The following is a 13624-nucleotide window of genomic DNA, read 5'->3' as shown; positions in this document are numbered from 1 at the left end:
TCCCTGATGGAGGGAACGAGACATTGTGTCGATGTAGTGACACTAGGGGTCCCTCTTGGGAGCCCAAGACACCTCTGGTCTTTGATAAAAGGCCAATGAAAATTGGCGAGTGGTATTTGCATGCCACTCCCCCGGACATACGGGTATAAAAGGAGCTGGTATGCAACCACTCATTCAGGTTTTATGCTGAGGAGCTGAGACAAGGTCCGGCCATTTCAGTGGGTAGTTCAGCGTTGTGGCAGGAGGGACACAACGTTTCCTTCCCTCCATCAAGGAACGGAGGTTACGCAAGTAACCAGGACATTCCCTATCTGTCACTCACTCGACGATGTGTCGATGTAGTGACACTAGGGGTCCCTATACGAAACGCCACAACTGGCTGAACTGTGTTACGTGAACTGGGCAGACCACTGTGTGCCTCGTAGCCAGCTCAACAGGCCGACACGTAACCTCCCCCAACATAGTTATGAGTGTCGAACGGCCCTTTGGGGACAAGTCAACTACCCAAAAGATAGAGACAGGCTAACCCAGTCGTGGCCTCTTTTCCCTTTCTTTTTTTCCACTCCCTAAAAAAGAAGGGGGATTATCCGACTGGGCCGCCAGGTCTAGTCGGGGGGTGTCCCTCCCAAGGGGAGGACACCGCGGAGACCACACCTCGCCCAAAGAGAGGGGGGGATAATTAAGTGGAAAAATACGTCACATGGTCATGACGACCAAGTGGAGGGTCTCAAGGTAGATCCTACCCAACAGGGGAGGAGTTACTACAAACATGGAGACTGGGGCAGAGGAGCTCTGCCAAAGGAAGACACAGTTTGCCAACAGGGAAATGAATTAGCAGAAGATATACATCGTATGGGGTTACCTTACAGGGAACCGCCACATGCAGAGCACCTACCCCACAACAGGGCTCTTAGTTAGCACGTGTACTGGGCCGGCAGTGAGTCTCTCCGAAAACTCGACTGCCACAGGGCTCGAAGGAAGTCAACCAGGGAACATAGTTTGTGAACACTACTGGGAATTAATGGCGCACGTCTTCAGCTCAAAAGAGGTGGAAGGCGCTATGTGCAAGCGATACACCCGGCCGGCTATCCCGGGCTTATCCACTTGTATTGAGAGTAGCCCGGACCGAACTCCAGGCACATTTCGCTGACAGAGAACGCTTGCAGGTCTCCTACCCTCTTGATGGAAGTGAGCGCAGTCAGGAGGGCAGTCTTCAAGGAGAGTGCCTTAAGCTCAGCTGACTGCAAAGGCTCAAAGGGGGCTCTCTGAAGACCCTGAAGAACTACAGAGAGGTCCCATGAGGGAACGAGGCGCGGTCTGGAACCAGATGATCAGGTCGTGCTTCCCTAAGGACTTACCGTCGACTGCGTCGTGGTGTGCTGCTATGGCGGCAACATACACCTTCAAGGTGAAAGGGGACAGCCGCCCTTCAAACATCTCCTGCAGGAAGGAAAGCACTGATCCGACTGCGTATCTCTGGGGGTCTTCCCGTCGGGAAGAACAACACTTAGCAAACAGACGCCACTTAAAGGCATACAGACGCCTCATAGAGGGGGCCCTAGCCTGAGTGATCGTGTCTACCACCATGGGTGGTAGACCGCTTAGGTCTTCCGTGTCCCATCCAGGGGCCAGACTTGGAGATTCCAGAGGTCTGGTCACGGGTGCCAGATGGTGCCCTATCCCTGAGAAAGAAGGTCCTTCCTCAAGGGAATTCGCTGGGGGGGCTGTCGCGAGGAGCGTGAGTTCAGAGAACCACGTCTGGGTGGGCCAGTAGGGTGCTACCAGGATGACCTGCTCCTCGTCCTCCCTGACCTTGCACAGGGTCTTGCACAGGGTCTGTGCAAGTAGGCTCACTGGGGGAAATGCATATTTGCGCAGGCCAGGGGGCCAGCTGTGTGCCAGCACGTCTATGCCGAGGGGCCTCGGTCAGGGCCTACCAGAGCTGGTAGTGGGAGGATTCTTGGGAGGCGAACAGGTCCACCTGTGCCTGTCCGAATCGACTCCAATCAGCTGAACCACCTGAGGGTGGAGTCTGCACTCTCCCCTGAGGGTAACATGTCATGACAGTGCATCCGCTGTAGTGTTGAGGTGCCCTGGATGTGAGTGGCTCGCAGCAACTTGAAGTGCTGCTGACTCCAGAGGAGGAGACGGCGGGCGAGTTGTGACATACAACGAGAGTGCAGACCGCCTTGGCGGTTGACATATACTACCGTTGCCGTGTTGTCTGTCCGAACTAACACATGCTTGCCCTGGATCAACGCAGGGTGAGCAGAATTGCCAACAACTCGAGGCAGTTGATGTGCCAATGCAGTCGTGGGCCCGTCCACAAGCCGGCGGCTGCGTGCCTGTTGCAAACAGCGCCCCAGCCCATTTTGGAGGCGTCTGTCATGACCACGATGCGCCAGGAGACCAGTTCTAGGGGAACACCTGCCCATAGAAATGAGAGGTCGGTCCAAGGGCTGAAAAGACGGTGACAGACCGGCATGATGACCACACGATGTGTCCCGCGGCACCATGCCCATCTCGGGACTCGAGTCTGAAGTCAGTGCTGAAGCGGTCTCATATGCATCAACCCGAGCAAGGTGGCTACCGCTGAGGATGCCATATGCCCCATGAGCCTCTGAAAAAGTTTCAGTGGAACCGCTGTTTTCTGTTTGAATGCCTTCAAACAGGCCAGCACTGACTGGGCACGCTCGTTCATGAGGTGTGCTGTCAAAGAGACTGAGTCCAACTCCAAACCGAGGAAAGAGATGCTCTGAACCGGGAGGAGCTTGCTCTTTTCCCAGTTGACCCGAAGCCCTAGTCGGCTGAGGTGTGAGAGCACCAAGTCCCTGTGTGCACACAACATGTCCCGAGAGTGAGCTAGGATTAGCCAGTCATCGAGATAGTTGAGAATGCGAATGCCCACTTCCCTTAACGGGGCAAGGGCTGCCTCTGCGACCTTCGTGAAGATGCGAGGAGACAGGGACAGGCAGACAGGGAGGACCTTGTACTGATACGCCTGACCCTTGAATGCAAACCGCAGGAAGGGTCTGTGTCGAGGTAAGATCGAGACGTGGAAGTACACGTCCTTCAGGTCTACCGCCGTGAACCAATCTTGATGCCGGATGCTCGCCAGAATGCGTTTTTGCGTCAGCATCTTGAACAGCAGTCTGTGTAAAGCCCGGTTCAGTACTTGCAGGTCCAAGATTGGCCGCAACCCACCGCCTATTTTCGGAACAATGAACTAGGGGCTGTAAAACCCCTTCTTCATCTCGGCCGGAAGGACAGGTTCTATCGCGCCCTTCCGTAGGAGGGTAGCAGCTTTTCGTCCTTCACCAAGGTGAAGTGGATACCGCTGAACCTGAGTGGGCACCTGGTGAACTGAATCGCGTAGCCGAGTCGGACGGTCCGGACCAGCCATCGCGATAGATTGGAAAGCGCAAGCAACGCATCCAAGTTCCGCGCAAGGGGGACCAAGGGGACAACGTCGTCGGCCGTACCAGCAGGTGGGGCCTCGCGGCGGGGCGGAGCTCGAGGTGCCACACCATGTTGTGGCTGTGCTGAGTCTAGGGACATCGAAGCACTTACCTGGCTCCTTGTGACCACCCCCGGAACAGCCTGGGATGGGGGAGGAAGAGGCCTGTCCTCGTAACCCGTGGAGACTGTCACATCGGGGGCAGCTGTGTGCCACAGCTGGGCGCTCAGGTGCGGGAAGACCACCACTGGAGCGCCAATCCTGCAAGAAAAAACCTGTGGACGGTAGTCATGATAAGGACCGTGCACACTGGGTATGTGACCCAGGGAAAACGGAAACCGCTCTTTTGCTGAACTGTTGGGTACCGCAGCCACTTGGGCATGCGACAAAATCAAACAAAAAGGCAACAAAATATTCTCCACCCGTCCCTCCACCAGGGGATGGAGTGGTTTTCTTACCAGCTCCAGGTGAGTGGGTTTCTTCGACCCTGGGTCGTCCGTCTCAGGGGCACTTTGACGACCTCCGTGGGTTCTTAGCAGCTGACTGTGAGACGGGTGGCATCTGCTTCCTGCGGTGGGCTCCACGGCGGGGCCAGGCCGAAGGGGCGGGCTGCGGTGGAGCCGGTGCAGTCACTGCAGGGGGACGCCCTTGGCGACGAGCAGATGGGGTGTGGGATCTTGAGTCGCGCCGGGGAAGGATATGCTGGATAGCCTCCATCTGCTGCTACACCGTCGAGAACTGCTGGGCAAAGTCCTTGACGGTGTCGCCGAATAGGCCAGCCTGGGAAATGGGGGCAGCAAGGAATCGACCAAGTTGAGTCAAAGGTGGCGCTCCTGGACCACTAATGTGGCCATCGACCGCCAGAGAGACCACGCCGTGACCTTCGTCACTCGGAGAGCAAGGTTGGTCGCCGAGCACAGTTCCTGCATCAGATCTGGGGTGGAACTACCCTCGTGCAGTTCTTTTAGTGCCTTGACTTGGTGGACCTGTAGGAGAGCCATGGCATGCAGGGCAGAGATGGCTTGTCCAGCAGCGCTGTAGGCTTTAGCCGTCAGGGACAATGTGAACCTACAGGGCTTGGACGGGAGCTTTGGGCGTCCGCGCCAGGTGGCGGCGCTCTGTGGGCATTGGTGCACCGTGAGTGCCTTATCCACTGGGGGAATCGCCATATAGCCCCTGGCCGCCCCGCCATCGAGGGTAGTGAGGGCGGGAGAACTGAGGAATCGGGGCTTGGCAGTAAAAGGTGCCCCCCACTGGCAATCCCATTGGGGTCCCCAAATCGCCCCCAGTGCTGGCCGTGCTGGCCTCATACCCGTAGGTAGAAGGACCGAGGCGGGGAGCCGTTGGGGTGCCGCGACCCCGCAACCTTGCCATGGTCATGTTCTCGCAGTGAGAACATGAACCATCCACGAACGCTGCCTCCGTGTGGGTCGCGCCCAGACACGATAGACAGCGATCATGACCATCCGAAGTTGAGAGATAACGACCGCAACCAGGAATAACACACAATCGGAAAGGCATCTTTAAAAAGACGCGACTTTAAAAAGACGTTCCATATGTGCTGCTCTTTTAGAGAAATATACTCTTTTATAGAATTAAACTCTTTCAGAAAATATACTCTCTTTTTTCTGCCGAAGCGCCCAGGGGTGTTCTCTGCAGTGCACCAGTGCAAAGGAGGGAGAAGCCGCTGAAATGTGCCGTCAGATCCAGCAGAGGTGAATGAACAGTAGAAATTCAGCTCAGTGAGCATGACAGTTCGGCTCCGAAGAGAAAATCTGAATGAGTGGTTGCATACCAGCTTCTTTTATACCCGTATGTCCGGGGGAGTGGCATGCAAATACCACTCGCCAATTTTCATTGGCCTTTTATCAAAGACCAGAGGTGTCTCGGGCTCCCAAGAGTGACCCCTAGTGTCACTACATCGACACAACGTCGTGTGAGCGACAGATAGGGAACACAGCAACAATTAGGCTACGATTGGGTGACTATGCACAGTAGTATAAAAGAAAATATTAAAAGTGGAGACAGGAAACAGAATGGGAATATGAGTGTGACAGAGGCTGAATTAAACCCGGGTTACCCGCACGAAAATGTACGTTCGCACTGGCATTACGCCCAATGCCACTGCAGCTACACTGACAATGTAGTTTGTCATAAATTTCCATGTTTCCACTAGATTATTAGGATGCAAACAGCCACACTGCATGGCAGGTCATACTTACACTTGGGTGCAAACTGTCATTAAGATAAACTAAAGCAGCTTAGCAGGAAGAACTTTGAAGGAAATTCTGTAGGGATATCTGAAAATACAACAATTACTGAGAATTGGACAGAGAAATAGGACGATTACTAAGAAATCTTTGTTTTAGAAGACATTTTCAGAAGAAGCAGTTACCCTTATTGGAGCAGTTTACCCCAAAATGACAATTCTGTCATAATTTACTCACCCTTATTTACCCTTTTTCATTTCTGGGTGAACTATTCCTTTAAAACAATTGCTAAAAGTGAATGTAGACATCCTTAGTGTAAACTTTTCTTAATCTCTCATATGTCTCTGTGATGCTTTCTTTCAGGGTGATCCGGACGAGTGCATACCTACTGTACTCTATGCACTGTAATGCCTGTATTTTCTATTGGGGTTCTGATTATGAGGGTCTGGGCTCTACCAAATTGGTCTACGATGGCAGAGGAAACAGGTGACATGATGCATAAATGTTGTACTTAATACCATATGACAGATCAGATTTTGACAATGTATATTGAGTGTGTGTGTATGTGTTATATACTGTAGTTATATCCGTTGTTACTACTTTGCTGTGAAGACTCTGATCACCATCGGTGGTTTACCTGATCATACCACTGTCTTCGAAATCGTCTTCCAGCTTGTCAACTACTTTGTGGGAGTCTTTGCTTTCTCTATCATGATTGGTCAGGTGAGAGGTATACATGCACAAAAGTCTCATTTCTGTTAAGGTTTTAAATGTTAAGGGTAATTTCTGTGCCACTAGTGTCACTAAACAGAACTGCAAAAATAATGACTGCTTACCAAACACTCCCCCCATCTGTCATTGGACGGTCAAACAGATAGTCCCACCCCAAACTCAAACCATTAGTTGAGCCAACATTGCTTTGTTGGTCTGTTCGGTATGGTCAAACAAACATAGCAATGTTTTGATAGTGTGCCACAGAGCCCTATAAAGGCAAAACACTTTGATTTCGGTCATAGCTTCATTTTGACAAAATGTGTATTGACTGCACAGCAGCACAGCATTTGCACTTTTCGTGGGAATATACCTACATTGTACAAATGGCTTAATTAAAGGAGAAAGCATTTTAACATTGCAAAATATTTCACACATCACCTTTAAGTGTTAATATATGTTGTAATGTTTACACTGTATGTGGTGTGTGTCTATGTGTTTGAATAGATGAGAGATGTTATTGGAGCCGCCGCAGCAGGGGAGGCCTACTACAGACACTGCGTGGACAGCACGGTAAAGTACATGACCTCCTACAGGATCCCCTGTGAGGTCCAAAACCGTGTGAAGACCTGGTATGACTACACCTGGAAGTCACAAGGCATGCTGGGTACGCAGAATCTAATGGCACTGGATGGTTTCATGCCTTAAAGGGACAGTTCACCCAAAAATGGAAATTCTCTCATCATTTACTCACCCCCATGCCATCCCAGATGTGTATGACTTTATTTCTTTTGCTGAACACAAACAAAGATATTCAGAAGAATATCTCAGCTCTGTAGGTCCACACAATGCAAATTAATGGGGTCCAAAAAGCACATAAAGGCAGCATAAAATAATCCATAAGACTCCAGTGGTTTAATCCATGTCTTCTGAAGCGATCCAGTCAGTTTTGTGTGAGAACAGACCAAAATATAACTCCTTTTTCACTATAAATCTTGACTTTAGCGGTCTCCTTGGCGATCATGTTTTCAAGCTCAATTACACTTCCTAGCTCATCTAGCGCTCTGGTCAAGCGTCAAGCACTAGTAAGTGTAATCAAGGTTGAAATCATGATCATGCCTAAAGACTGCGATGGAAAGATTTACAGTGAAAAAGGAGTTACATTTTGGTCTGTTCTCATCCAACATCCAATTGGATTGCTTCAGAAGACATGGATTAAACCACTGGAGTCTTACGGATTACTTTTACGCTGTCTTTATGTGCTTTTTTAGCTTCAAAGTTTTGGACCCCATTCACTTTCATTTATGAACCTACAGAGCTCAGATATTCTTCTAAATACCTTTGTTTGTGTTGAGCAGAAAAATGAAAGTTATACACATTTGGGATGGCATGAGGGTGAGTAAATGATGAAAATGAAAATTCTAATTTTGTTCCAAACCCTTATAACGTTCTTTCTTCTGTGGAACATGAAAGGACCCAGGCACAATTCATTTTCATTGTATGGAAAAAAGATCCATTGAAAGTGAATGGGGGCATTCTGCCTACCAAAAGAAAGTCATACTGGTTTGGAACAACATGAGACAGAATTTTCATTTTAAGTTAAACTATCCTTTTAAGAGAGCTTTAGTGATGCATTATGGTCTGTTTGTCTTCAGATGAGCAGCAACTATTCAGTTGCCTGAAAAGATGGGTCTGGACATCGCTGCAGATGTTAACTACACCATTGTCAGTAAAGTGGAGCTCTTTCAGGTGAGTAGCTTTTAGGAGATTTTCCAAGAGGGCTCATAAACTTAACAGCATGAAATGAAAAAACGATTTACTTTTCTAATTCACATTCTTAGTCTTATTGCACATGATTCATCTGTGCATGTTATTCCAAAGGGGGGGAAAATTGTCTTCGGAATATTTCATTTCTGTTTCATTTAAAATCAGGGATGTGACAGACAGATGATATTTGACATGCTGAAGAGGCTGAAGTCTGTGGTATACCTTCCAGGAGACTTTGTTTGTTAAAAGGTAAAATATACTTTGTGGCCAGTATGTAATTGACTGTTAATGTAAGTTACTGCATGTGCATTACCACTGCATTAAAATAGCTAGTTTAAAAACCTACAGTACATATATCTCTTCTTGGCCAATATGTTTGAAGTTTATCCTTGAAGTTTAGATTCTCAAAGCCCAATGAGTAAAGGTCACATCAAAAATGGCACCATAAAAGGGCCTTTTATCTGTCAGCATTTGAACTGACTCTTGTCCTGCTCTGCTCTGGTGGTCAGGGTGAGATCGGCCGAGAAATTAACATCATCAAAGCAGGAGAGGTGCAGGTGGTGGGCGGGCCTGATGGGAAGATGGTGTTTGTGACTCTGAGAGCTAGCTCTGTGTTTGGAGAAATCAGGTGAGTGATGGGGAACATTCATATAAAGCTCTGCTGTCTCCTTGTACAGTAGCTAATGTCTTTTGTGGGACTGGTTGGGCAAGACTTGAATAGTAATGTTAGGGTTAGTTTGTACTATGCAGAATTACCAAAATCTAATGTGTCCTGGTAGAATTTCATATAATGTTATATTTGATTTTGCTTTTGTTTTAGTATTGATATTTTGTATACAGTATTGTAATACTCATGATGTCTCAAACTCGTACAACATTCTTTCATTTACAGAACACAAACTAAGATATTTTTTATAGATGTAAGATGTGTCTATATACCCATATAATGACACTCAACAGGGTTTAAAACTTCCATGATCTATCTCACCCAAAACCGATCGTATTGCTTCAGAAGACATGTATTTAACCAAATGAGTCATATGGATTACCTTTTTGCTGCCTTTATTACCTTTTTGGAACTTGAAAGTTTTGGACCCCATTGATTTGCATTGTATGGATATAGACAGGGCATAAGAGTGTGTAAATGATGAGAGAACATTTTTGGGTGCACTATTCCTTTAGTAAAATATCTCATACTATTTTTGTAGTATGCAGTATGTATACTATGCACAGTAGATAATAAGAAACCTACTATTTGCAAAACTGCAGTATACAACAGAGCACACTGCATGGTGTATCGTATCACACAATGCAATGCTCTCGACTTGACCATCCATTTTGAGCATTTAATTTGGAATATTAAAAAATTAAGACATTTTAACAAAAACATTTTTTCCAAAATGATAACTTGCTAAATTAAACATAGAGACCTAGAGATATGACAACAGTATAGCATAGAACAGTTTAAATTGTAACAAATGAATCACACAGATTTCTGTGATTAATCTAGTTTAATCATGGTACATGTACATTAAAACAAACAGTAAAATATAATCATAAATATATTTACTTTATACTTTGTCCCAAAGAACTTGCAAGAAATTGGTTAGTCATCATTTATTTTAATTATTTAAATGTGTAATTATGTAAATATTTGTTAAATCTTTTAATTAGTATGAGTTAATTAGACACATTTTTACAGGTATAAATATTTGATACAAGTATATGTATAATTGCCATAAAATCAGTGGACATGTTGTAATTAAAAGATGCAAAATCTTCTGGCGTTTTCCAGTGGACTTTTATAATAATTGGATCAAATGGGCAGATTCAATTCATATCATTATTGGCAAGATAAACTTAATTGTACATTTCCAATGTATTATTAGACACTGTACATACTGATTTAAAACAAATTGAATGCTGAATTTTAATTTACTGAAGTTTAAAATCTCAAAGTATAATTTTCTCTGACTGCCGTTCAGTCTTTTTATCATGCACATGCTGGGTGTCTCTCAAGCAATTTCACTTTTGACACCGGTTCAGATGACAGTGAGCATTTTCTGTGAATGAAAAGAGATACTGCTGCTTGCCCGTATCTCTCCCACAATTGGCTCACCACTTGAGGGTGAAGTCTCCATTCTCCTTAAATTAAATCCGCTCTCGGGTTTATCTGTTGCACGTAATGAATAAGAATGCATTGCTCCACACAGTCAGTTTCTGTGCTAGCGTGTACCTCCTGGAAATTTAATTATGCACATTTTTAGCCACAGGAAGTACAAAAAACATTAGTAAAGTTTCAGAAAGTGAAAATATATATATATATATATATATTGCATTAATTACGTTAATATTTTTTAACGCAATTTCCCAGACCTGATTTGAAGCATTCATCACTGCATACCTTAATACTAATTAATGACTATATTTATATTTCGTAACTATCTAAATGGTCTTTTCTTTCTTTTTTTTAAAAAAGCAGTCAGTATAAAGTACATAAAGCACAGTATTTAGTAGGCAGTGGTCTAGTATTCCATTGCGAACTATGAAATACTAGACCACTAAGTTGTGTGTATGTGTGTGTGTGTGTGTGTGTGTGAAAACCCACACTGACTGGTTTTGTGCATGTCTACCCCCTCAGTTTGTTGGCAGTTGGTGGTGGGAACAGACGGACAACTAATGTAAAAGCCCATGGTTTTGCCAATCTCTTCATCCTGGATAAGAAGGACCTGGCAGAGATCTTAGCACACTACCCCGAGTCCCAGAAACTACTGCGCAAAAAGGCCAAGTGAGGGGATCGGAGCTCAAACCTTAACCAAGAGCACCAGCAATCCTTACAAACACACACACACTTTTCATCCATCACAGGGTTCTGACTGAGCCATTTACAGCTCTGTATCACACTCACAGATCTCCTAGCGCTAGTGATTAGCCTTTTTTGGTAGACATCTGTTTCTGTGGCATACAGTATGTTGTGCTTTGGATGCTGATATGCTAGTGTCCCCACCAGGGTTCTTAACTAGCTTAACCAGTAAGTCAACCAGCTTTATAAGAATACGTTTTGCATTGCTACTGTATGCTGGTTCGCCATCTAGACCAGCATTAACCAGCCTGGACCAGCATGGACATTCATGTTGGTCTAAGCTGGTCTTTTCAGCAGAGTATCTCATTTATTTCTGTTTTTCGCCTCATATATCGTTCTCTCTGTATCCCTCTCTTCCCTTCCTTTCCTCTTTAATAAGAAGGGGAATGTGGGAGATTAGTGTTTGATTGTGTTAGTTGGGATGTAATTGATGAAGAAGGTAAATGCAGTCAGACATGAGTCACCTGATCTCTGCTTCCCATTCACCCATGAGTCCAATTTACTCCAAGTGTCAATGTGTGTGTTGAATGTATTACAAAAGTGTGTGATATCAGGTCATCTGATGTCATCTAAAACTTGAAACGTGAAGGTTCCTTCTCATGCCCTTCTGTTACTCTTCGGCAATGCACGTGTTAGCTAGTGTGTTTGTCTCCTTCAATAGGAAGATGTTGACCAAAGATAAGAAGCCTGCAGATGAGAAGGGAGAGGTTAAAGAAACAGCTGAGGTCATTCCTCCGCATCCAGAGACGCCCAAACTTTATAAAGCTGCCCTGAAGGTTGGCACAGGAGAGACTTTCGTCAAGCTGAAGGAAGTGTATAAAGGAGCAACCCTAGAGGTATTTACATATACCTGTACGTACTCTACTCAAAAACAGAAACTGTGAATTTTTGAAGAGAATCTTTGCCACTCTTTGTCATATTTTATAATGAAAAAAATGGCGATGGGTGCTCCAAAATGGCAAAAAAAAAAAAAAAAAAAAAAAAGCACTAAAGATTTTTCATAAAAGTGGTATACACAAATCTTGTCATTTTTAAGCATTTTCCAAAAGTTGCTCATCCACACTGAACCGTATGAAAACTCTTTAAATCCCCTTACTGTGTATGTGAAAAATCACCATTTCATGTATGGTCTAAAAAGAAACTGTCCTCGTTTTCCATCGCCAGACAGCAATTCCGAGTAAACTTCCCTTCCCCTTTGAAGGAATGCAATGTGAAGGTTGTACAAAGTAACATTTATCTTTAACAACACTATCAAAGTGAATAACAGGCACAACAACACTGCTACAACATGGGCCACAATCTTGTTTGATTTTGGTAGAATGGATCACATGACCGTGTCACATGACAACAAATACGTCATTGTTTTCATATATCTCCATTTCCCTTCCACATTACAATGCCAAGACGGCCAAAACATAGAGAAACAGATGCGTTTTCAAACTAAAACACATTAGTGTGGATGTGGCCCAATACATATAACATGAAATACACACTGTTTCAAAAGTAAAGCCACACTACTTAAAAGTAATATGTGTTAACATGACTGTAGTGTGATAAAATAGCTTACTAACCTTATTTGTGTAAAGTTATCTAGTATTTCAACTTCCCGTAATCCTCATTGCTCTAGTAACTTTCGCACAATATAAAGGAAACCAAAAAGAAAGTTGACATGACTTCGGTTTTGGTTTTCATTACTGTCTTCTGGTTTTGAACAAGCCTTCGTGTTATCCTTTCCATGATCAGAAGTACGGAAAAGACGCAATGGAATAAATGCGTCTCTAAGCTGCTTCATGTTTCAAGTGCGAGTAGCAGAACTTTGGCCAACAAATGTGCTTGCTCCTGTTAGGTTATCGACTGCGGTCCATTCTGATGAATGATTCTGATCTCACCATGGTGTTCTGTGTAAAAGTCTGCTCTCATATCTGGCCCAGGAACAACTGTCATATGTGAATTTGAATTGTCCACTGTAATGCAAGCTCATGCATGAGGCAGCACAGTGATTGAATGGCAGCGTTCCATCTCATTAATAATGTGTAGAAATGCTCAGAATCATATGACTAATTAGTGTATTCTACTACCAACCACAACTCAAGTTTCGTTTTTAAGCCGGATGAACAAATGTCTAAAAAAATAAATAAAAATAAAATACACTTTACCCTTAACAATAAACATAAGGAGTGCTATAATTGTTTTCAATGATGTGCAAACTGTACATATCTGTCTAAAAAAGAAAAAGGTTGTGGAGTTTCATGACCCTTTAAGACCAATGTATACTTTGGTTTTCTGCATTTCGCTACAATTTCGTCATCAGCACAGTATGTGGGGACTGTTGGTGTGCAGCTCAGTTTTTCTAGACATGCGGACAGTCCACATCTGTGCATGTAATTTGCACATACACCTGCCATTGACTGTACTAAAGAGTATCACAAAACAGTCATAGAGTGCATGCATTGCACAAGGTTAAAAGAGTATTTTTTGAAAGACTAGAGCATTCGACCATGCACGAGATGTAACGACATGCAGAAAAACTTTCTTTCCCACAGCACTCCAATCCCAGCTCTAAAAACAGATCGTCCATCATTTTTAAGCTAATGTCAATATCAAAAATATGTTATT

General features: G+C 44.9%; 1 pseudogene; it reads left to right on the top strand.

Moving 5' to 3' along the window:
• Positions 1-13624, top strand: part of LOC127455777 (cyclic nucleotide-gated cation channel beta-3-like) — a 59487-nt pseudogene that overhangs the window by 43406 nt on the left and 2457 nt on the right.

This window comes from Myxocyprinus asiaticus, chromosome 18 (genome assembly GCF_019703515.2).
Source record: "Myxocyprinus asiaticus isolate MX2 ecotype Aquarium Trade chromosome 18, UBuf_Myxa_2, whole genome shotgun sequence".
In the NCBI taxonomy this organism is placed as follows: Eukaryota; Metazoa; Chordata; class Actinopteri; order Cypriniformes; family Catostomidae; genus Myxocyprinus; species Myxocyprinus asiaticus.
Note: the sequence above shows the minus strand (reverse complement) of the source record. Positions and strands in the feature narration are given on the sequence as shown.